Genomic DNA, 23,505 nt, shown 5'->3' with positions numbered 1-23,505 from the left:
AGTAGAGGTTCCACTGTACATTAATCTCAGGTATATCATAAGTAGAGGTTACACTGTACATGAATCTCAGGCGCATCATAAGTAGAGGTTCCACTGTACATGAATCTCAGGTACATCATAAGTAGAGGTTCCATTGTATATGAATCTCAGGTACATCATAAGTGGAGGTTCCTTTGTACATGAATCTCAGGCACATCATAAGTAGAGGCTCCACTGTACATGAATCTCAGGCACATCATAAGTAGAGGCTCCACTGTGCATGAATCTCAGGCACATCATAAGTAGAGGTTCCACTGTACATGAATCTCAGGCACATCATAAGTAGAGGTTCCACTGTACATGAATCTCATACACATCATAAGTAGAGGTTCCACTGTACATGAATCTCATACACATCATAAGTAGAGGTTCCACTGTACATGTATCTCAGGCACATCATAAGTAGAGGTTCCAGTATACATGAATCTCAGGCACATCATAAGTAGAGGTTCCACTGTACATGAATCTTAGGCACATCATAAGTAAAGGTTCCACTGTACATGAATCTTAGGTACATCATAAGTAGAGGTTCCATTGTACATGAATCTCAGGTACATCATAAGTAGAGGCTCCACTGTACATGAATCTCATACACATCATAAGTAGAGGTTCCACTGTACATGAATCTCATACACATCATAAGTAGAGGTTCCACTGTACATGTATCTCAGGCACATCATAAGTAGAGGTTCCAGTATACATGAATCTCAGGCACATCATAAGTAGAGGTTCCACTGTACATGAATCTTAGGCACATCATAAGTAAAGGTTCCACTGTACATGAATCTTAGGTACATCATAAGTAGAGGTTCCATTGTACATGAATCTCAGGTACATCATAAGTAGAGGCTCCACTGTACATGAATCTTAGGCACATCATAAGTAAAGGTTCCACTGTACATGAATCTTAGGTACATCATAAGTAGAGGTTCCATTGTACATGAATCTCAGGTACATCATAAGTAGAGGCTCCACTGTACATGAATCTCAGGTACATCATAAGTAGAGGCTCCACTGTACATGAATCTCAGGCACATCATAAGTAGAGGTTCCAGTATACATGAATCTCAGGCACATCATAAGTAGAGGTTCCACTGTACATGAATCTTAGGCACATCATAGGTAGAGGTTCCATTGTACATGAATCTCAGGTACATCATAAGTAGAGGCTCCACTGTACATGAATCTCAGGTACATCATAAGTAGAGGTTCCAGTATACATGAATCTCAGGCACATCATAAGTAGAGGTTCCACTGTACATGAATCTTAGGCACATCATAAGTAGAGGTTCCACTGTACATGAATCTCAGGCACATCTGCAATTTTCTGTTTTGAAACACTAAAATATAGAATACCTGTTGTTACACAGGGTCGTATCCTCCTATACTGCAGCTACTGCCATGGCAGTACCATTTTTTGAGGCTTAAAATTTGCTTGATTTTAACACTTTGGCTGGGGAAATGGCCAAAATGTCATTTATCGGTTGTGTGGGGAAACGGCATTTACGTCGCTTTTAGTATAAAGCCGCCGTCTCGCAACGTTAAACAAAGGATATGAATGCTAGTAAATTTTAAATATCATCAACAAGATATTAGTCGATAAATTAAGATATGAAACGATAATCCGAAAGGCGTTGCTTTATGCCAATGAAATAACGCCTCCTTGGAAAAGAATAAAAACTGGAAATACCAGTCAACATCGGCTCGACTTTCAAAACGGTAAAATAAAATATTATTTGATTCTCCGATTGTAAGTGATTTTTTGGTGTGATTAGAATAACAATAATTCAGATGATGGAAGTGATTTAAAATTTTTAGACTTTTATAATACTTGGAATATACAGAGAAAAACGATCGTTGTGGTAGCTCGCACGGCAACGTTATAGCGTTGGACTCTACCGAAAAGAATGCTTCCAAGCATTTCATACAGAGACAATTATACATGGGGGTGTTTTTTGTAGTAGTAGATATGTAAATGAATGCTTATGTACAAAAGACTTTGTTCGTAGAAATAAATTAAGTTTAAGCTATGCATGTAACATGCATAGCTTAAACTTAAATCTACTAGGTACTACTTGCTCAGTATTATAGACTATAGTATAAGTACATTATTTTTAACATGGTGCTCTATTAATTTTACTTTTTAACTCTACAATTTTCTCTACAACTCATTTCATAGGAGACTACTCATCTCCTACACCATTCAGCATTGTACCCGGTGATAATTCTACCTCATGCTAGCTGTGGCCGACCCCTTTAGCAGCTCTCATTCACATTATATTTTTAATAAGCATTGTTAAAGACAATCTCAATAAACAGTTTTATATTTAGAAAACTGGATTATAATGTCAATTTTTCTGTTAGAACATGTGCCCCATCAGGAGCCAAGTGTGCTAGATTTGCACCATTTTGACTAGTTATACTAAAAATTTTCCCAGGGGAGAACCCCCGGACCCTCCTCCCCCCACCAAGAGGGCACTCGGTACCCCTTTTGGACTCTCTCTGCAGTACCATTTTCAAACAGGTGGATACTGCCCTGTAGAATACCTGTTGTTATAAGATTATCACTAAACCCATCTGGGAAGTCTTAGTATTATAGTGCTAAACGGGTGCATCCTTTATTATACTACCCATATTAATTATACGTGGTTTAATTATGAGCCTGATATATCTGATGTGACTGTTTGGTGTTTTTTTTAGCTGAGTCAAGAGATACTGACATACTAGTACAAACTGGTAAACCTCCATATATTACATGCAAGTTAATTGGTTCTGAGATCTACTTCTAAACAGTATATATAAATCTCAAAGTTTGTGTGCATGCATTCATGTGTGTGTGTGTGATTCTGTGTGTCCAGCTATAGCTATTAAAATCTTGGAATGAAGAATTTGTATCACAGAAGATTTGATCTTGGAACCTCCCATTCTTCAGACAACATACTAAACCATTGAGCTACGCAAGATTCATGAATTCATTGGGCGATATATGTCGCTATGTGGGTAAAAATATGCATACTGCGCTGCATTATGACGCAACTTCATTTTATGCTTGCTTTCACGGCTCTTATTAGTAAGTTTAACAATATGAATACTAGCTTACTCAAATTAGCCATTGGCAATGTGCCAGGTCAATGGCAAGTGACAGGCAACTTACATTACCTCTCTTTTTTTAAGTTGATTTTTAATACTAGCGCAGCACAGGGCATTCCGCTAGTAATATAATAAAAGGATTGAATGTTGAAGGAAATTAGAATACAGTGTAACCTGTTTAAGTCACTCAGTTCATAAGTTACAGTAACCCGTTTAAGCCACTCAGTTCATAAGTTACAGTAACCCGTTTAAGTCACTCAGTTCATAAGTTACAGCAACTTGTTTTAGTCACGCAGTTCATAAGTTACAGTAACTTGTTTAAGTCACGCAGTTCATAAGTTACAGTAAACTGTTTAAGTCACTCAGTTCATAAGTTACAGTAACATGTTTAAGTCACTCAGTTCATAAGTTACAGTAACCCGTTTAAATCACTCAGTTCATAAGTTACAGTAACTTGTTTAAGTCACTCAGTTCATAAGTTACAGTAACATGTTTACGTCACCCAGTTCATAAGTTACAGTAACCTGTTTAAGTCACGCAGTTCATAAGTTGCAGTAAACTGTATAAGTCACTCAGTTCATAAGTTACAGTAACATGTTTAAGTCACTCAGTTCATAAGTTACAGTAACATGTTTAAGCCACTCAGTTCATAAGTTGCAGTAACCCGTTTAAGTCACTCAGCTCATAAGTTACAGTAGCCCGTTTAAGTCACTCAGCTCATAAGTTACAGTAACCTGTTTAAGTCACTCAGTTCATAAGTTACAGTAATCCGTTTAAGTTACTCAGTTCATAAGTTACAGTAACCTGTTTAAGTCACTCAGTTCATAAGTTACAGTAACCTGTTTAAGTCACTCAGTTCATAAGTTACAGTAACCTGTTTAAGTCACTCAGTTCATAAGTTACAGTAAACTGTTTAAGTCACTCAGTGCATAGGTTACAGTAATCTGTATAAGTCACTCAGCTCATAAGTTACAGTAACTTGCTAATTACTAAACAGATATGGCAGTTAATTACACACAACACCAAAACAAGCTTATTAAATATATCTAAATAAAAATTAAATTTAAAAAAATTAATTATATTTACAAGAAAACTAGATTAATTCATGTAAAATGGTGATTTTATAGTTAGTTACCTTACCATTAAGGCACATGAACAAGACTGTAAGCTCTACAATGCACTTGTTCAGAAGTAATGAAAGGGATACATGGTAAAATTTACTATAGCTTAGATAGCATACAGTTTAAAAATTTAGTTTTTATATTTTAGTATTTCAATGTATTTCTAGATTTTAAGTTTTCATTTTTTTAATTAGCAGTTTCAATAATTTAAATAATTAGTTATTTAGTGAGACTTTTACACCAACTTAACCTTGACTAAACAAACAAAGATGGAGACCCACTTGCCTCAGGCAGTACTTAGTAGCATTACTGCAATATTGTTAGGATTTTCAAGTTCGACTCGCCAACACTGGTTCAAAGAATTTGTCTTTGCTTTTTGCATTATTTTCTAGCTATCTATTTTTCGCTTTCGTGTATGTATTCCACTCAGCTGTTTATTTTTACTGTCAAGTTTCATATCCATGCTTAACTTCATGTAGAGTGAATCTTGTGAACATAAAAGCTGACAAACATACATTGATTGTACTGCAGCCTAGATACAGACTCATTGTTTGTACATCTACCTATTATAAAGTTGTTTACCCTTGGATATTTAGTTAAAGGAGTAAACAACTCCTGTTTGCCTTTATAACATACATACATAATTACATACATGTACTTTATTATCGGTTAACTGGGCTAATTAACTATTATCTCACTGGTTCTTTGTGTTCTTTTGCGCATGCTCGTTATTGTACTAAACTTCCTGGTCAGTTCCAGTTATAATTCTCAGCAGCAACATACCAATCATACTATATTAATTTCTGGCTCTAGCTACACATGTTCTGACTAGCTCTACAATTCTGTGTAACATTGAATTAGGCAAAAACTGACAAAAGCAATGAACTAATAGAAAATCATATTAAAATGGTAACAAAAACAACTTTCCATACTAAAACACAGAAAATTCAATTTGTATAGGTATGCTCCAGCAGTCTCTGTTAAAAGACTGCACAGACCATGAACTCGGTGACTGTTTATAAGAGCAGCTAGAGGGATACCATAGCTCGGTGAAATGAGATGTTTGTATGTTTCACTATAGGTTATAATCAACTAGTTATATCTAAGGGTTTAACCATTATCATGTCTTCACTGTTTTACATGTTTCTTGCTATTATACTACTATACTTATCGGTTTATAGTTATTAGAGATAATTTTCGTTGTGACATTAGCATCCCCTTCTCTCCGTGAATTCATAACTTTTTGAACAAACGCTAAATGACCTTTATGACCTCTAAATACACTTTAGCACTGTCTAAGGAATGTTTCTAATATAATCTTTGTAGTAGACTAACTGTTTAATAAAGTTTTCTTTGGCCATTGTAAAAGGTCATGCTTGATAGCGAACTCTCGCACATGCTCCTCAATATCATTTCTCCAGTCGTCAGAGACATATATTAGGTCACAATATATTTGAACTCGCCATGTCTTGACAGTCGGATGATGCCTGACAATGTTAATTACATGGAAGTATTTCTTTGGATTTATTGGGAGCACGAATCTCTCCTTTTGCCATGCCAGACATTTCTTGGTACTTAATATTTTTAATACTTATTACTCTGTGACCTGGTAATGAAAACAGTGGGCTGGGGTTCAATTCCCAACAAAGGCTACTGATAGTGACAGGAATGACATCCAACCTTAAAGTGTTCTCTGCAACTGAGTGTGCCTCTAATCGATGAGGTACCCTTGCTATTGGACTCAGACATGTCCAGCTAAGATGACAGAGCCATTGTTTGTGCAACACTGGCTCTTTATAATACCCACAGCCTCCGCTTGCATAGGCAGACCTCAAATTAGATCTTCGAGGAGTTGCTTACACATGCTTGTATCTCAAATCTTCAAGTTATTGCGGAGTATCAAAGGCTTTCAGTCTGTTTGTCTTGTATTTGTCTTTTTATCAACTACCGTAATTAATGTTCTCCAGCACATATGATTGCGGTGTCAACAGGTGTCGACAGGTGTCAACAGGTGTGAACATGTGTCAACAGATGTCAATATGTGTCAACAGGTGTCAACAGCCACTGTAAATATAGCACTATTTCCTCACCTCTCTTGGCAATGGCATAAAAATCTGTTGGAATATTTATTTAATTTTCAAGGTTACTTTACTGTGTTTGTAAATTGATTCTGAAGTAGCATGCAAAACTGTTTAATTATCCATTCTATCTAATCAGCAGCTTTTCCACCTTTGACTTTTTGTTTTAAATTATTTTTTTCTAATTGTTGCTTAATGAAAGCCGCTGTGGGAATGTTAAATTATGCTGAATTATCGTCATCTTGGGTGATTGTAGTCAGAGTCTGGCTCCTTTTGATGCGATAAGCTGTAGAAAGTCACAGTAGAAGCTTCTGGACCACAGAAGAATAGCAACAGCGTTGATGTTTTACTGATTTATCAAGGATTAGTACAAGTTAGTCAGCTGTTGTTAGAACAGAAAGAGAGAGAGAGAGGGAAATAATCTAACATGTGACAATGACAGAGTCAGTGTCCATCTGTGGGAAAACCTGTAGCAACAGTCATGGCTCCCATCCACCAACACAGATCCTGCCCAAACTCACTGGATACCAGAAGAGCAGAAACAGGTGTTTTTAGGGATGCTAAGGAAGTCCGAAGAGGACAAACTAGGTACCCGGTGCAGTTGACAGTCACTGATCTAATGACTTAGGCAGCGAAAGAAAGAAATGTTTCACCGCTAGACTAGATTGGGAGAACATGTGTAAGGAAGCATTCAGTTATTCAGAAGTTGATTCATTATTGCAGACAGAATTGAAAAAAGAATGCATTCTGCATTTAAAACTGTCCAATAGCATTCAGTGTTTATGGTGCCCAAAAGGGATCCTTCACTTGAGCATCATTATCTGCTGATTAGTGTCAGGAGAGAACTGTCGAGTGCGGTGGAGTTAGTAATAACCAGAGAGTACAAATACAGATCAGCTTTGTGCTGAGGGTTGGCAAGTGACGGGCACCCAGTGTCTATCATCAGTTCATATAAATGCTCATGCTTTCTTCTACTGAACACCCACCTAAACGCCTTCTTGTTGATCCTTTCCTACCGTTTATTTAGCTTTGTCCTGTAGTGGAGCCAGTAGAAGGAGATTACTCTAAAACAGGCCTACATATAGAAGTGTGCATCTGGTTTTTTGAGATTCTTCATCAGCGTGTGGAGGGTTTTGGTGGTTTAGCTACATACGTGTATGTATTAGACATGCATTTCCATTGAGAGCTGGTTGTCAATGAACACGCCGAGGTATTTAATACAGTTTATGTATTGTAAAGCCTTGCTGTTAAAGAAGTAATGATTGGGAGGTGTTTGCTTCCTGAGAGATTTTCATTCTCTCACACTTGTTGACATTTAATGCCAGGTGCCAAATGTGGCACCATTCGGAGAAAGAGTCAAGATCAGATTGGAATTTGCAAGCATCCAGAAAGACAATGACCTGGATGCTTGCAACAGTGCCTATCAGACAGTGCCGCTGATAGGCACTGTCTGCAAATAAAATTTATGTTAACCAAATTGGTGCGATGTGGCGTCATTGATATGTAGGAAGAAAAGTAGAGGACCTAGAACCCTGATATGTGGCATGACAAACAGTACCTGTTTCCTTTTCGTATTGTCCTCATCAAAATGACTGACAAGGTTCTGTTGGAGACCCAGTCTACTTCTGAGTAGTTTGATAGCAACCTAGAAAAGCCAGTGTGAGCACTAGCTTCCGATGAGAAGCAACTACTAAGTCTCTTTACAGCAACATCGTAGCAACATACCCCCGTATGCCACTGCAATTTCACCATAGCTGTATCGCTATTATTCTGTCATGATTCAGTATCGCTGTTGGGAAGTGAAACACCGGTACGATGCATGCAACCAATAACATCGCACTTGTTTGTGTGTAGGCTCTTAAAGATAAAACCTTGATATAAGGCGCTGCACAACCATCGCTTTACTATAACACTCTATAGCTTGTAGCACCCGTAGCACCACTCTTTGGCAATGACGCACCCAGGTATCGGTACACTATTGCTATATGAAAACTTAGTCAATGTCAAAAGCTTTCACGAAGTCGGGCACAACAATGTTGATAGGAATGCTGTGTAGGTACAGTTCACTACTATTTAAACCTGAGAAGACTTTTGTACACTCGCTTTCGTATACTTCTATTCCCGTTTGATTTTACTGTTTTCACATTCTTGATATCTATTGAAAACCAGATTGAAACCATATGTTATGTTCCTATGAATCAAGAGATAAAGATCATCAAACATAAATATAGAATCTTCATGGTCTTACAAGTGAATCAGGTGTTGATAGGTCCAGAACAAGAATCACTCCCTCATTTAAACAACTAAGTTTGTCTTTCAACGTCTCTAAACAAAAGTGCTATGTCAGCTTTGTTGTAATAGTTGAGATCTTGTACTGTTTGCATTTTTATTTTTGACTCAGATACTTTTCCAAAACTTCAAATATTTGTCTGAGCTGTGCTTTTCTATTAGTATATTGCATAATCCCTTTTTAGTGGAAAGTCTGTTTACCTTAACACATTGATGGATGCAAATCGTTAATAAATCGCATAAAGCTTTTCAGTCTTTACGCCTATCGCCTTTAAATTTATTATATTTTTTTTCAAAGTCACTAATTGTAATTCCATGGGTTGCAAGACACTCTTGTCCCTAGTCCTCAGTCTAGCATTTCTAAGCTTGCAATAAAAATATAATATTCTAATATAGTAATTGTAATCTGTGATAGCACATGTTAGAAAGAGATTTTAGATACAGCATCAATCAGTTTATCACTTAATATTACATACTTATTGTCATCGTTGAGACAAGTGTTTGTAGCTGTAGTGTGTATCCAGCAATGTCAGAACACCTGACACAACGCTACACATTTTCATCTCACATTCAAAGACAGTCATAAACGGATACTGCTTACAACTTACAACAATACCAACATCATTGAGCTTTGGAAGTGAGTATACACGCACGCACGCACGCAGGCACACATCTGATAAATGTATGAGTTCTGATAATAGATTATGTACACATTCATGGGGGTTTAGCAGTCGTAAAGAAGGTGGTAGTTCTGAACAGAATAATCACTTTCATGATCCCACGACCAAACATGAGCAAAGCGATTGTTTGGGAGATTTATGATAAATGCATATGTGCACACAACTCACAAAAATTATTCATCAACGGCCGTCGCAAACCCTTGTACCAAAATCTCATCAACAAATTTAACCATTCTTTAATGAAGTCGTTTAAGTATAATAACATTACAAAACACATAAAAATCTATTTAAATATGTTACCAAGTCTTTGTAAATTGTCGACAAAATCTTAAAACTTACCCATCTGATCGGATTATACACAAATAGACAGATTCATTTTGCCAAAAATCGTTATTAAAACTAGCCAAGCCTTGCTTTTATCAAAATTAAGACCGGCAATTGAAACGCTGAGCGACAGAGAATAGAACATTAAGCATATAGCATTGTCGAATTGCCGAATTGCCGAAGGTTTCTGTAATTAACGTAGAAGTACTGAAAAGTAATCGTTTCTTTTTTGCCGATTTTAAAGTAACTGAAATTTTGGACACTTATAATGAGTACTTTGGTATTCCAACTGATGTCCAAAGCAGTGAAAGTAAAAGAAATGACGATGATATTTTTCTAATGATTCTTATAAGATTATTACAATTTTTAATTATAAGAATAATTATTCGATTTTATAAGATTTAATTATAAGAATAGTCATTCGAATTTACAAGATAGAAGTATATAGTGACCGATGTTGGGCAATATGTTACTGTTATTATTTTTTAAAATAATTTTGTTAAATAGATTTTCTAAAAATCTACATAAATATCACAACTTCTTGATATTGGTTGCTATGATATTTAAAATGTAAACAAAATTTTGCAAAGGTTTATCTATTATTACTGTATTATTATATTAATAATATTGGTTATTCTAATAATATCAGTAATAAATCATTTTACATCTAATATCGCATTTCTCCTATTGCAGGGGGAACATATAAACATATAATATTTTCCTTTCATTATTGCTGTTTGTTGTCCATAGTAACACCCAATACATTACAGCTACCATTGCAGTTATTCTATTGCACCGCAGCGCCATTTGACTGCTAATATTGCATTTCCCAACCATCAGTACCCTTTCTTTTTTCCATTATCACTTTGGTCGTGGGCTGTATGACAGGGGAATTTCTAGTTTAGTATATTATCATAAATAGATATCCAGAGTGTTTGTCTTGTATGCGTAAATTGAGAGTTTTAAAAGTAGTTACACTGTGATCAATAAACTATATGTCGAGCAGCTGTAAAGGAGTCGTCATCTCTTCAATGTTTGATGAATTGTCTCTGAAACTTCTAACAATCACGATGTCAAAAGGTCTACTTCAGCCTCTTCCTCTACAGTTGAGTGTTGAGACTGGGCTCATTCTATTATCATTAATTGTAGCCTGTGATCCTTTGCTAAGCTTATTTGTTAGAGTTTTATTCCCAGTCGTACATGGCATTATGAAACCTGTTGCATGTGAGCCACAAACACTACCTGGTCTATAAACTGTACATTCAAACAATGTTAGTAAGTTGAATGAATTTGTGATAAACATTTTATTAATAGAGATAGGTAGTATAGTACAGTAGGAACATAAACTTATCTTTCAGATTATTCCTTCAGAGGGTGGGCTACTTAAACAGAGACGTTTCATAGTTAGACATTTATGCTGAATTCAATTATAATGTTTCTACACCTATGTATTTCGACATTTCTGAGCTAGAAAGCACTTTTGAAATGGGAGGGGGCAACTCCAAGTTTGCTTGGAAAACATTTACATAGCAGACAAAGAAAACTATTTTAAAATCTCGAAAAATAATAAATGCTTTTATTTGAGATTAGGTGAGTCAACTCTCAGCATTTCTTAATCCATGCCAAGGATGCAGCAAGACTGCTTGTTTCACTATCTTGATCAGTCTGTGAACGAAACCTTTGTCAGAATGATTAAAGTTCAATTTGAGACAGCCAAACAGTATTCAAACAGATGGTTGATGGTTGATATTGGAAAAAGAGAGCATTCAATGTGAAATTGTTCAAAAATTGCTAAGCATTGAGAACTTTGATTAAAGTTCAGACTTGTTATGTCGTTATTCCTGTTATAAAAAGCATTGTAGCAATTTCGTTTTGCCTATGACCGCACAAACTACGCTAGATATGGGTAGCTGTACTTAGCCTGTCTTGACAAACTGTTGTTTTTGCGAAGTTGTCGGCTAACTATTTTTAAGGATATGAACCTGTATTTCTAAAGAAATACAGGTTCATACCTTTAAAAATAGTTAGCCCTTTGTATATGTTCTACTGGAACCAATTCGCATCTGTGTTGTGAACTACCCGATCAACTTGGAGTTGTATACACTGCGCAAAAAGTTATAGTAGCCCTTACCATGAGTAACAAGCATTATGCTCATCCAAAGAATGAATGCCCAATGCTGCACTCTGACATATTTTGTAATATTTTTGAAATCTCAAAATTATAGATTTTTGTTTGTTTCAAATGACTACAAAGATTATTTAAACCTGTTTTTTAAACAAATACAAAACAATAAATTCTAAAATAAAAAGTTAGCATATATTTTGAGCCAATGGGCTTGCTAAAAACATCTTATGTGTCACATAAATGATTGATGCTCTCATCCTGTTTCAGGATTTAGTTTGTATCATAACAATTATTATTGCTGGGTAGCTGGTCTTGTGGTTATTAACTAACAACTTCCCTGTATTTTGTAACAAACAGAATTTGTCATGTCTAACAGAAGACACTCTCAATTTCACTGCGGGTTGAAGCCTGAGAGCTAGAATGCTGACATGCCTCTTTTAGAAAGGTCAGCAAGCCTAACACATCGCTGGTATCATGTGACTTGAACGTAACAAGTGTCAGGTCTGGCATGTGTCATCGGCAGCAACCTACCACGGGGTGGGTCAGAATGGAGTAGATAGCTGGATTATGGACTTACAGTGCCAAAGCTTGCAGTTCAAACCTCAGGGTAATTTCCAATAGCGACGGCTAGTGCTTCATATGTCCAACCAATTGTATATACCGCAAAACCTGTATTTAAACACCACCTTTATTTGAATGCCACTGTAGGAGAAGGGTTGAAAAATAGAGTGCCACCCTTTAATTGAACGCCACTTCTATGTGTCTGCCACTTCTATTTGACCGACATTATTTGACATTCTTAATCTACACGAACCTATAATAGCGAGTGATCAGTAGAAAAGTGTCTACAAAACAAAACAGTACTAATAATGACTCAATTACATCAATAACAATTAAAATTCTTTCGTTGTTTCTGTTCATATCAAAGACCGTTTTCCAACTCTAAGTCTTCAAGCTTCTTCGTTAAAAACTTTGATTGCAACACCTAAGAAATAATTAGTCGCTTTATCAGGTTAATAGTAGTTCCTTTTTTAACGCTGTCTCGATACTTCGATGTACATGTATGTGACAAAAAGTTTTTGCATTTATGATGGAAAATGTGCTATAACGTATTTTGAAGCTATTTTGATTACACGCAATTTCTCTTTATTCAAGCTAAAAGTGTCTATTCAAAATGGCATCATGTAAGTTTTGCTCTGATAAAAATTGTTTGGACACTAATATTGACTAGCTCAGCTGTGCAGAAGGGGAGTTGACTTCAGAAGTCATTGTGGAAGGCATTGAACAACCAGAAGAATATGAAATGGTTTCAAATGAAGGCAACAATCAGAATGCAACTGCCGAAGCAAACGATGCTAATATTTTTGTTTGAAAAATGTTAATATTTGTTTTAGAAAGTTAAAGTTTGGTGCTACATGTATTATAATTATGGTTTGTCACTTATTATTGAATATATATTTGAAACATTTGATACACTATTATTATGAAACTCATAAATTTGCATATTCATAGCATATTATTAAGGGGATGCTCGGCGTTGCCCGAGTAATAAAAAGTCTTTGCCCAGAAAATTTATTTCTATTTAGCATATAACAGCAGCTACCATTCTAACTTTCAAACTTAATATCATGAAAAAAGTGTTTTGTGCAGTTTAAACAAATTAAGAGAAAAAATGAAGCGACTTTAAAGGTTTTCAAACTTTTTCGAACAACTGTAACTTTTGAATTTCATATCATGAAAGAAGTGTCTTGTTGAAATAAATTAACAAAAAAAATAAAACAACTGCATAAGTGTTCAAAGGTAAATGTGAAATAACTAGCAAGTAATGGCTAAATAAAGTCTGTTTTGCTACATATGAAATGAAAAGTTATTGGTTATACCATGTATGCTTTTAGTTAGTTTCAGTTTTGTTGCAAAAATATTGTATAGAGTGGTATAGAGTGGTATAGAAACCCATAGTATCAATCTGATGCAAACACCTCCTGATAAAAATGATCACAATTTTATTTATGTGCTGTACATATTAAAAATGAGTAACAGTACAATATGTTACCTTAGTAACTATAATTACCTATAGTAACTTCAGTGTACTATTTAATTATGATCGGCAAAAAAATGTGACATTACAATGTATTACGTGCAGGATGCACCGTAGGAAGCTCTAACCTTTGAGGCAGACGTACAACATAAAAGTTGAATTTAACTTAAATGGATTTAGCTTACAAAACACAAAGCTAAAGCTAAATTTCAGTATGCATTTTACGAAACTAAACTTCAACTTTAAACAAGAATTTTATCACATATCTGTTTTCGAATTTGTTTTTATTATAACTTATAACCAGTAACGCTGAACTGAGACAGCAAGCAACATATATTTTTTCAGGCGTTGTGGGAGGGATTTCAGCGAATAACATATCGGCATGTTTATTATTCTGTCATAACCAGTACACCAACTACCAAATTTTAATTTGGAGAGAACTTTTTGTTGCTATCGTATGGCAGAAAACAAATTTGCCCTAGTATGGCGAATACAAAAAAGCATCGTGTTTCATAGAGTAAAGCTAAGAGAATCTTATATTAGGAGCATTGTAGCCCGTGGGCGCCCGTATTAATTAATAATTTTGTGTTTGCAATCACGAAAAGGGTATACAGTATATGGTAAGTGCGATAGTTAAGGTAGAAACACTATAATAGCCTTATGGTTAGGAGCGCTTGTTTACAAACTTGCATTTGCGACTTGAATGAGTTCAAATCCAGTACGAAGCACAATTTTCATTGCTAGATTGTAATCAGCTATAGCTGGATAGACAGTGAACAGCAGATGACAAACTTTGAGATATATAGACTTGATAGCATGCTTGCAGTAATCTGAACTCAGCTTATGATGGATCAACGCTCGTAACTCCTGTTCTATTGCACAGAAAGCCAGTTTTGGCTGCAAACTGTAACAAACATATCAATGAGTGCAATGAGTTTTTATGCAACCTTATTGAATATAGTTATAAAGTAAAAACATACCCTCAAATTTAAAATGTAATAAAAAACTCAAAAGCTCCAACAAATTGCAACGCAGGCTATAAGATCATTGTTGGTCCATTGCAAGCAATAGATGTCAACTGGTAGAGACATGTATCAGCTTCCTCGTGCATCTTTATTTAAAAAATCTATTGCAAGTTGGAAGTAGTATAGTGAGAGCAGATCTACACACACTAGGCGGAGCTTAGGGAGCAGGAAGTGACATCACATCAGGATATGTTTGATTGACAGTTGGGGGGCGGAGCTAGGCGGTGTTGAGTCATGGTGTGAGTCATGGCGAGCTGTGTGATTCGTGGTGCGAGTAATGGTGTGAGTTGGTTGGTGACGTCGCGGTGGTGGTGTCGGTGGCCGAGTGGTGAGTCGGGCCGCGAGACGATTCGCGGTTGTATTTGGGATTATCGGATTTCGTTGGCGTCCGGTAGAGGTCGCTCTTCCGTGCCGTTTCGGGGATTGACGGAGAGCTCGGTGGCGACGGGTTGACGGACGGTGGCGGATGGATTTCGAGATCGTCGGAGCTTGTATGTATTTTCTTTTTTCCGATCCCGAATGAGAATGATGTGTCTGCGAACGAATATTCATTTTGATTGTAAACTTCATAAATTCTGAAATTATCCATCGCTGTTATGGTTCCACTACTTTTTTAAAGATAATGTATAAATTTATGAAGTACTATTAGTTAGTGTTGATTGTTACTGGAGCTTCTGAGGAGTCAACTTCCAATAGTATGAATATCGACATTATTTCTGAAAGAACTTCCCAATTGAATATGAAACAAAGAGAGTATAGAAGACCAACCAAGTCTAGATTGAACAGAACTACGTCATTACGAAGATCATCAAGAAAAAGTTCGGTAGTAAAGCGGTTATTCGAATCCAAGGAAAATTATATGGAAGGAGATGAGAAAATTACGTCACCTATTGCAACAGTTTTTAAAACCGAGGAAATGCAAGAACCATGGAAATGGATTGATCTAAAAGTTTTGGATATTCCAGCTTCGTTAGAAGTAATACAAGCAAATAAGTCTGAAGAAAATGACAATTGTGAGATTTCGTTGCAATTCTTCGTTGAACGTAAGGGAGAGCGTGTGGTATTATGTTCGATCATCAATCCTCAAAAGTATAACATTCCCTCATCATTTCAATGGTTGACACCAGCTCTCATGATATTGGATCGAAGTGAGATTTACATGAACTCTAAGTCTTCATCAGGATTAAAACTTTTCAGAATTGACGGAGCATGCAATCTGAAGGAATTCAGAGAGAAATTAAACAAAGATTATAAACTCTGTATATCAAGACAGTAATGAGTTAAGGAAATGATATTATGATTAAATTTTATATAGTTTATTTGATGATATATCATAGGGATTTAAACTTACTATCAATGGATATGTTATTGAATAAAAGTTTTGTATATAAAAATGCTAAAACATAATATAAAAAAGACTATTGAATTTCATTCAATCCCAATGTTCTTCTTCTTTCATTGTCGAATGAGAATGAACTGTCTACAATCAAAACATACATTATTTTTAGTGAGATATAGTAAAAGTAAGACATACAATCAGATTAGATCATTCATTCAAACTAAAAATCAAATATAATGTAATACTTACTGAAGAAGAAGAAGATCCATCCTTTTTCTGAATGGAATCTTCCTGTTGAGATACGGGAGCCTGCAATTGCAATGATTACAGTCAGGATGGTTTACTATAACCTTGCTGAGATAGTAGACTCTACATTCACAATGGACTCCAACTTAAATTGTAAATTTCAATTGCATTAGTCATCGAATCATAGAATGATATGCAAGATGTAATGCAGACAGAATAGGATATGCAATCAGCTAGAGTAGGACATACAGACAATAAGAAAAACAAATATGTTACATCACATAGTCAGACTAGGACACACAGACAGAGGAGGATATTCAGTTAAAATAAAGAAATAAATATAATGTACTACTTACTGAAGATTCAAATTCATAAAGCCTTCTCCGAAAAGGACTATATTTAGTTCGGTGATGCCCAGGATCCTACAATTGCATTGATTATAGTCAGAGTAGAACATGCAGACAAATTAAAACACAGTCAGGTCTTACTTTGAATTTCAATTCCAACTCCTTTTGTTTTAAAGTGGAGTTATACAAAATATTAATTACTGTTTTCACAGATTGATACTCATTTTAACATTCCTACATACCAATTGGAGTGAATTTTGTTGAATGTATTTGATCTTTAGTTACATGTTTTATCATTATACAACGATATTAGACGAAATAAATATAATGTAATACTTACTTTTAAAGTCAATGTAACATCGAAGTTACGAAAGAACTCCTCTCTTTGCTGCTGCATGACCAATGATTTCTACAATAATTTCCAAAATTACTTTGTATAATTTAATTGTTTCATTTAAGCAAACCCTATAATTCGAAATATATTTAATATGTAGTTTATATTCTCAAGTTTCCTTTAATCAAAAATATAATTTAGTAAAATATTATAATGTAGTACTTACTTTCTTTTGAAGCTTGATCTTGAATCGAAAAGCCTTCTGTTTTTCAGGAACCTCTCTACCCCAAGGGCAGTAGCCCCATATCTCAACACACGTGTCGATGCATTTTGTCTGAGTTAGGAGTCTATCCACGTTTTTGTCTCGAGCACACATTGTAAACTATTATAAATAAAATGAGATGAAAAACTTATTCTTTCTCGTTGCTTATATAGTAAGCAGAATCAATATTATGGTTGATTAAACTTGTGTAATTTATGATCACGAAATTGTAAAATCAGCTAAACAGATTTCGCGAAATTCAATTTCGCGAAAGTTGACTATATAATATATATAATATGTAGTTTCGCGAAATCCATTTTCGCGAAATTCAATTTCGCGAAATTCAATTTCGCGAAAGTTGACTATATAATATATAATGTGTAATTTCGCGAAAGTTGACTATATAATATATATAATGTGTAATTTCGCGAAATTCAATTTCGCGAAATTGTATTTCGCGAAATTACACATTATATATATTATATAGTCAACTTTCGCGAAATTGAATTTCGCGAAATTGCACATTATATATATTATATAGTCAACTTTCGTTGACTATATAATATATATAATGTGTAATTTCGCGAAAGTTGACTATATAATATATATAATGTGTAATTTCGCGAAATTCAATCTCGCGAAATTGTATTTCGCGAAATTACACATTATATATATTATATAGTCAACTTTCGCGAAATTGAATTTCGCGAAATTACACATTATATATATTATATAGTCAACTTTCGTTGACTATATAATATATATAATGTGTAATTTCGCGAAAGTTGACTATATAATATATATAATGTGTAATTTCGCGAAATTCACTTTCGCAAAATTCAATTTCGCGAAATTGGATTTCGCGAAATTACACATTATATATATTATATAGTCAACTTTCGCGAAATTGAATTTCGCGAAATTACACATTATATATATTATATAGTCAACTTTCGTTGACTATATAATATATATAATGTGTAATTTCGCGAAAGTTGACTATATAATATATATAATGTGTAATTTCGCGAAATTCAATTTCGCGAAATTACACATTATATATATTATATAGTCAACTTTCGCGAAATTGGATTTCGCGAAATTACATATTATATATATTATATAGTAAACTTTCGTGAAATTGAATTTCGCGAAATTCCACAATATATATATTATATAGTCAACTTTCGTTGACTATATAATATATATAATGTGTAATTTCGCGAAAGTTGACTATATAATATATATAATGTAGTACTTTCGCGAAATTCAAGTTCGCGAAAGTTGACTATGTAATGTATAATATGTAATTTTCGCGAAATCCAATTTCGCGAAATTCACTTCGCGAAATTCGATTTCACGAAACTTGACTATATAATATATAATGTGTAATTTCGCGAATTCCAATTTCGCGAAATTCACTTTCGCGTTGATGTACAAGTGAGCCGTGATTTATAAATGTATATATAATAATAAAATGTGAGTAAGATAAAAGCTACTGAAGATACAATAAACAACGCTAGGATTGTGCTAGTCTATGTTAATATACAAGTGAGCAGTGATTATAATTGTATATAATAATAAAATGTGAGTAAGATAAAAGCTAGGGTTGTGCTAGTCCATGTTAATGTACAAGTGAGCAGTGATTATAAATGTATATATAATAATAAAATGTGAGTAAGATAAAAAGCTACTGAAGATAGAATAAACAAAGCTAGGATTGTGCTAGTCCATGTTAATATACAAGTGAGCAGTGATTATAAATGAATATATAATAATAAAACGTGAGTAAGATAAAAAGCTACTGAAGATACAATAAACAAAGCTAGGATTGTGCTAGGCCGTGTCAATATACAAGTGAGCAGTGATTATAAATGAATATATAATAATAAAACGTGAGTAAGATAAAAAGCTACTGAAGATACAATAAACAAAGCTAGGATTGTGCTAGGCCGTGTTAATATACAAGTGAGCAGTGATTATAAATGTATATATAATATTAAAATGTGAGTAAGATAAAAACTACTAAAGATACAATAAGCAAAACTAGGATTGTGCTAGGCCATGTTGATATACAAGTGAGCAATGATTATAAATGTATATATAATAATAAAATGTGAGTAAGATAAAAGCTAGGGTTGTGCTAGTCCATGTTAATATACAAGTGAGCAGTGATTATAAGTGTATATATAATAATAAAATGTGAGTAAGATAAAAGTTACTGAAGATACAATAAACAGAGCTAGGATTGAGCTAGTCTATGTTAACATACAAGTGAGCAGCGAATATAAATGAATATATAATAATAAAACGTGAGTAAGATAAAAGCTACTGAAGATACAATAAACAAAGCTAGGATTGTGCTAGACCATGTTGATGTACAAGTGAGCAATGATTATAAATGTATATATAATAATAAAATGTGAGTGAGATAAAAGCTACTGAAGATACAATAAACAAAGCTAGGATTGTGCTAGTCCATGTTGATATACAAGTGAGCAGTGATTATAAATGTATATATAATATTAAAATGTGAGTAAGATAAAAACTACTAAAGATACAATAAGCAAAACTAGGATTGTGCTAGGCCATGTTGATATACAAGTGAGCAATGATTATAAATGTATATATAATAATAAAATGTGAGTAAGATAAAAGCTAGGGTTGTGCTAGTCCATGTTAATGTACAAGTGAGCAGTGATTATAAATGTATATATAATAATAAAATGTGAGTAAGATAAAAGCTACTCAAGATAGAATAAACAAAGCTAGGATTGTGCTAGTCCATGTTAATATACAAGTGAGCAGTGATTATAAATGTATATATAATAATAAAATGTGAGTAAGATAAAAGTTACTGAAGATACAATAAACAGAGCTAGGATTGTGCTAGTCTATGTTAATATACAAGTGAGCAGCGAATATAAATGAATATATAATAATAAAACGTGAGTAAGATAAAAGATACTGAAGATACAATAAACAAAGCTAGGATTGTGCTAGACCCTGTTGATGTACAACTGAGCAATGATTATAAATGTATATATAATAAAATGTGAGTAAGATAAAAGCTACTGAAGATACAATAAACAAAGTTAGGATTGTGCTAGGCCATGTTAATATACAAGTGAGCAGTGATTATAAATGTATATATAATAATAAAATGTGAGTAAGATAAAATCTACTAAAGATACAATAAGCAAAACTAGGATTGTGCTAGGCCATGCTGATATACAAGTGAGCAATGATTATAAATGTATATATAATAATAAAATGTGAGTAAGATAAAAGCTACTGAAGATACAAACAAAGCTAGGATTGTACTAGTCCATGATGATATACAAGGGAGCAGTGATTATAAATATATATAATAATAAAATGTGAGTAAGATAAAAGCTACTGAAGATACAATAAACAAAAAACTAGGATTGTACTAGTCTATGTTGGTGTACAAGTGAGCAATGATTATAAATGTATATATAATAATAAAATGTGAGTAAGATAAAAGCTACTGAAGATACAATAAACAAAGCTAGGACTGTGCTAGTCCATGTTAATATACAAGTGAGCAGTAATTATAAATATATATAATAATAAAATGTATTATTATATATACTCACATTACTTACTCTCATTTTATTATTATATGTATATTTATAATCACTGCTCACTTGTATATTAACATGGACTAGCACAGTCCTAGCTTTGTTTATTGTATCTTCAGTAGCTTTTATCTTACTCACATTTTATTATTATATATACATTTATAATCATTGCCCACTTGTACATCAACATAGACTAGTACAATCCTGCTTTGATTATTGTATCTTCAGTAGCTTTTATCTTACTCACGATTTATTATATATATATATATATATATATATATATTTATAATCACTGCTCCCTTGTATATCAACATGGACTAGCACAATCCTAGCTTTGTTTATTGTATCTTCAGTAGCTTTTATCTTACTCACATTTTATTATTATATATACATTTATAATCACTGCTCACTTGTATATTAACTCTTTCGCTACCACGTTAATTGTTGACCAAACGATTATTCTGCCCAAGTTAATTCAAACGGATTTTCTAAAAAATCCGATATACCGTTAGTATTTAAGCAATATCTCAAAAAATGAAAACATATATCGTTTTACTTTTAAATGTATCTTATTCAGAACAAAATTTTCCACAAGATAGGTGTAAAATTGTTTAGCAACTCTTACTCTCACAAAATTCCTGACGCTTTTCTTTGCGTTGAACAAACTCGGTGTGTTTCTTATTGTCATGACGATAACGGTCTGGTTTTACCGTTTTTGAAAAAATAATTAGAAATGGAATTGTTGAACCAAAAATTTAGTTGCACGTCATTGGCAACAAGGTTGTTTCATTGGAAACAAAATTTGATTGGCCTAGCTGATGTGTGGGATTTGTAATTAAAAGAAAAAGTGAAACCCTATTGATGAGTCGATACACCGTCTGATTGTCTGTATTTATATTACCGCGAATTGATGGAAATGTTCAACAAAAAAAACAAAAAAATTTTTTTTTTTTTTTTTTTTATTGGTTACACCTGATTGGCAAAAAGGTTGTTTTATTGGAAACAATTCTTTCAACAACATGTGGAGATTACTGTCTTCTCTTTGCAATATTTTGGAGCAGAGGATGTTCAATAGAAGATTTTCTAACAGTTATGCTAAAAATTTCTGAAACAGATACACGAGATCATGTAGTTCGAAAAACTATACTAGATAGATATGATTGAAATGAAAAAAAAATTAGTAAAAGTCTTAATAACGAAGAAAATGAAGGTGTTGACAATGTACATATTCAAGGAACTTCCCAAATTGTTAAATTACTAGAAGATCTGACATAAATTTTTTTTTTCTATATTTTACAATTGAATATACATATATACTTTATATCGAAATAAAGTTGGTAACAAATACAACCGAATATTATTTACTTTTTGATATAAGTTTTATATATTGATATACTCACACTGAGTTGGAGCTATCCTCAAAATAATCCACATATTAATCCATGTATGCCCCTTTACTAGTTCATCATCTTCATCTATTTACTGGTCGAGAGACTGTTATGGAATGGTTAAGCCAAACCAAACAGGAGAATTCCATAGGTAAACCTAGGAAAACAATCAGGTCGAATGCCAAGGCGCTTGTCCACACAACAGCCTCTGAAAACAGCGACACTCAACGAACTTAATCGCGAGTAGCCGGCTAACAGAATTCTAGCTGAAGCATACAAGCCTTATGGTATCAACACTCGATCGACCCAAATTCTCAAATATAAGTAGGCATCAAGAGATGGTTAATGAGGCAGAATATTCCATCAGATTATGCAACGCTTATATAGTGAATTGAAGAATGATGGGTGTGTCCAAAGGAATTAATGAAGCGAAAATAGTAAACAGATTTTCGCGAAATTGAATTTCGCGAAAGTGAATTTCGCGAAATTGAATTTCGCGAAATTGAATTTCGCGAAATTACACATTATATATATTATATAGTCAACTTTCGCGAAAGTGAATTTCGCGAAATTCAATTTCGCGAAATTACACATTATATATATTATATAGTCAACTTTCGCGAAATTACACATTATATATATTATATAGTCAACTTTCGCGAAATTACACATTATATATATTATATAGTCAACTTTCGCGAAATTGAATTTCGCGAAATTACACATGATATATATTATATAGTCAACTTTCGCGAAATTGAATTTCGCGAAATTACACATTATATATATTATATAGTCAACTTTCGCGAAAGTGAATTTCGCGAAATTACACATTATATATATTATATAGTCAACTTTCGCGAAATTGAATTTCGCGAAAGTGAATTTCGCAAAATTACACATTATATATATTATATAGTCAATTTTCGCGAAATTGAATTTCGCGAAAGTGAATTTCGCGAAATTGAATTTCGCGAAAACTGTTTATATATATCATTAGATCACAAAATTATTGAACCGCGACAACACTTCTACTTGTTATAAAACCTTCGAGCGAATATGCCTTTTCAATTCAGTTCATAACTTCACAATGAGTACCAGAGACAACAGAAAAAGGAAATTTCAAGAACGATTACAATGTGTAGATAAATGTGTGAAGCGATGGGGTTACTGCT

The 23,505-nt window shown here is 33.7% G+C and overlaps 1 protein-coding gene and 1 long non-coding RNA gene across 2 annotated transcripts in view; both read right to left on the bottom strand.

The window, feature by feature from the left end:
- LOC137407335 (protein unc-50 homolog) overlaps nucleotides 1-23,505 on the bottom strand; it is a 47,936-nt gene that overhangs the window by 2,755 nt on the left and 21,676 nt on the right. The window lies entirely within an intron of this gene.
- Nucleotides 16,398-17,161, bottom strand: LOC137405620 (uncharacterized). The gene is made up of 3 exons (XR_010979788.1): nucleotides 17,082-17,161; nucleotides 16,751-16,816; nucleotides 16,398-16,457 (listed from the first exon to the last, which is right to left on the bottom strand). It is a non-coding gene; the product is annotated as an uncharacterized lncRNA (long non-coding RNA).

The sequence above is a fragment of the Watersipora subatra genome, chromosome 10 (genome assembly GCF_963576615.1).
Source record: "Watersipora subatra chromosome 10, tzWatSuba1.1, whole genome shotgun sequence".
NCBI classification, from domain to species: Eukaryota; Metazoa; Bryozoa; class Gymnolaemata; order Cheilostomatida; family Watersiporidae; genus Watersipora; species Watersipora subatra.
This window is presented reverse-complemented; position numbering and strand designations above follow the sequence as displayed.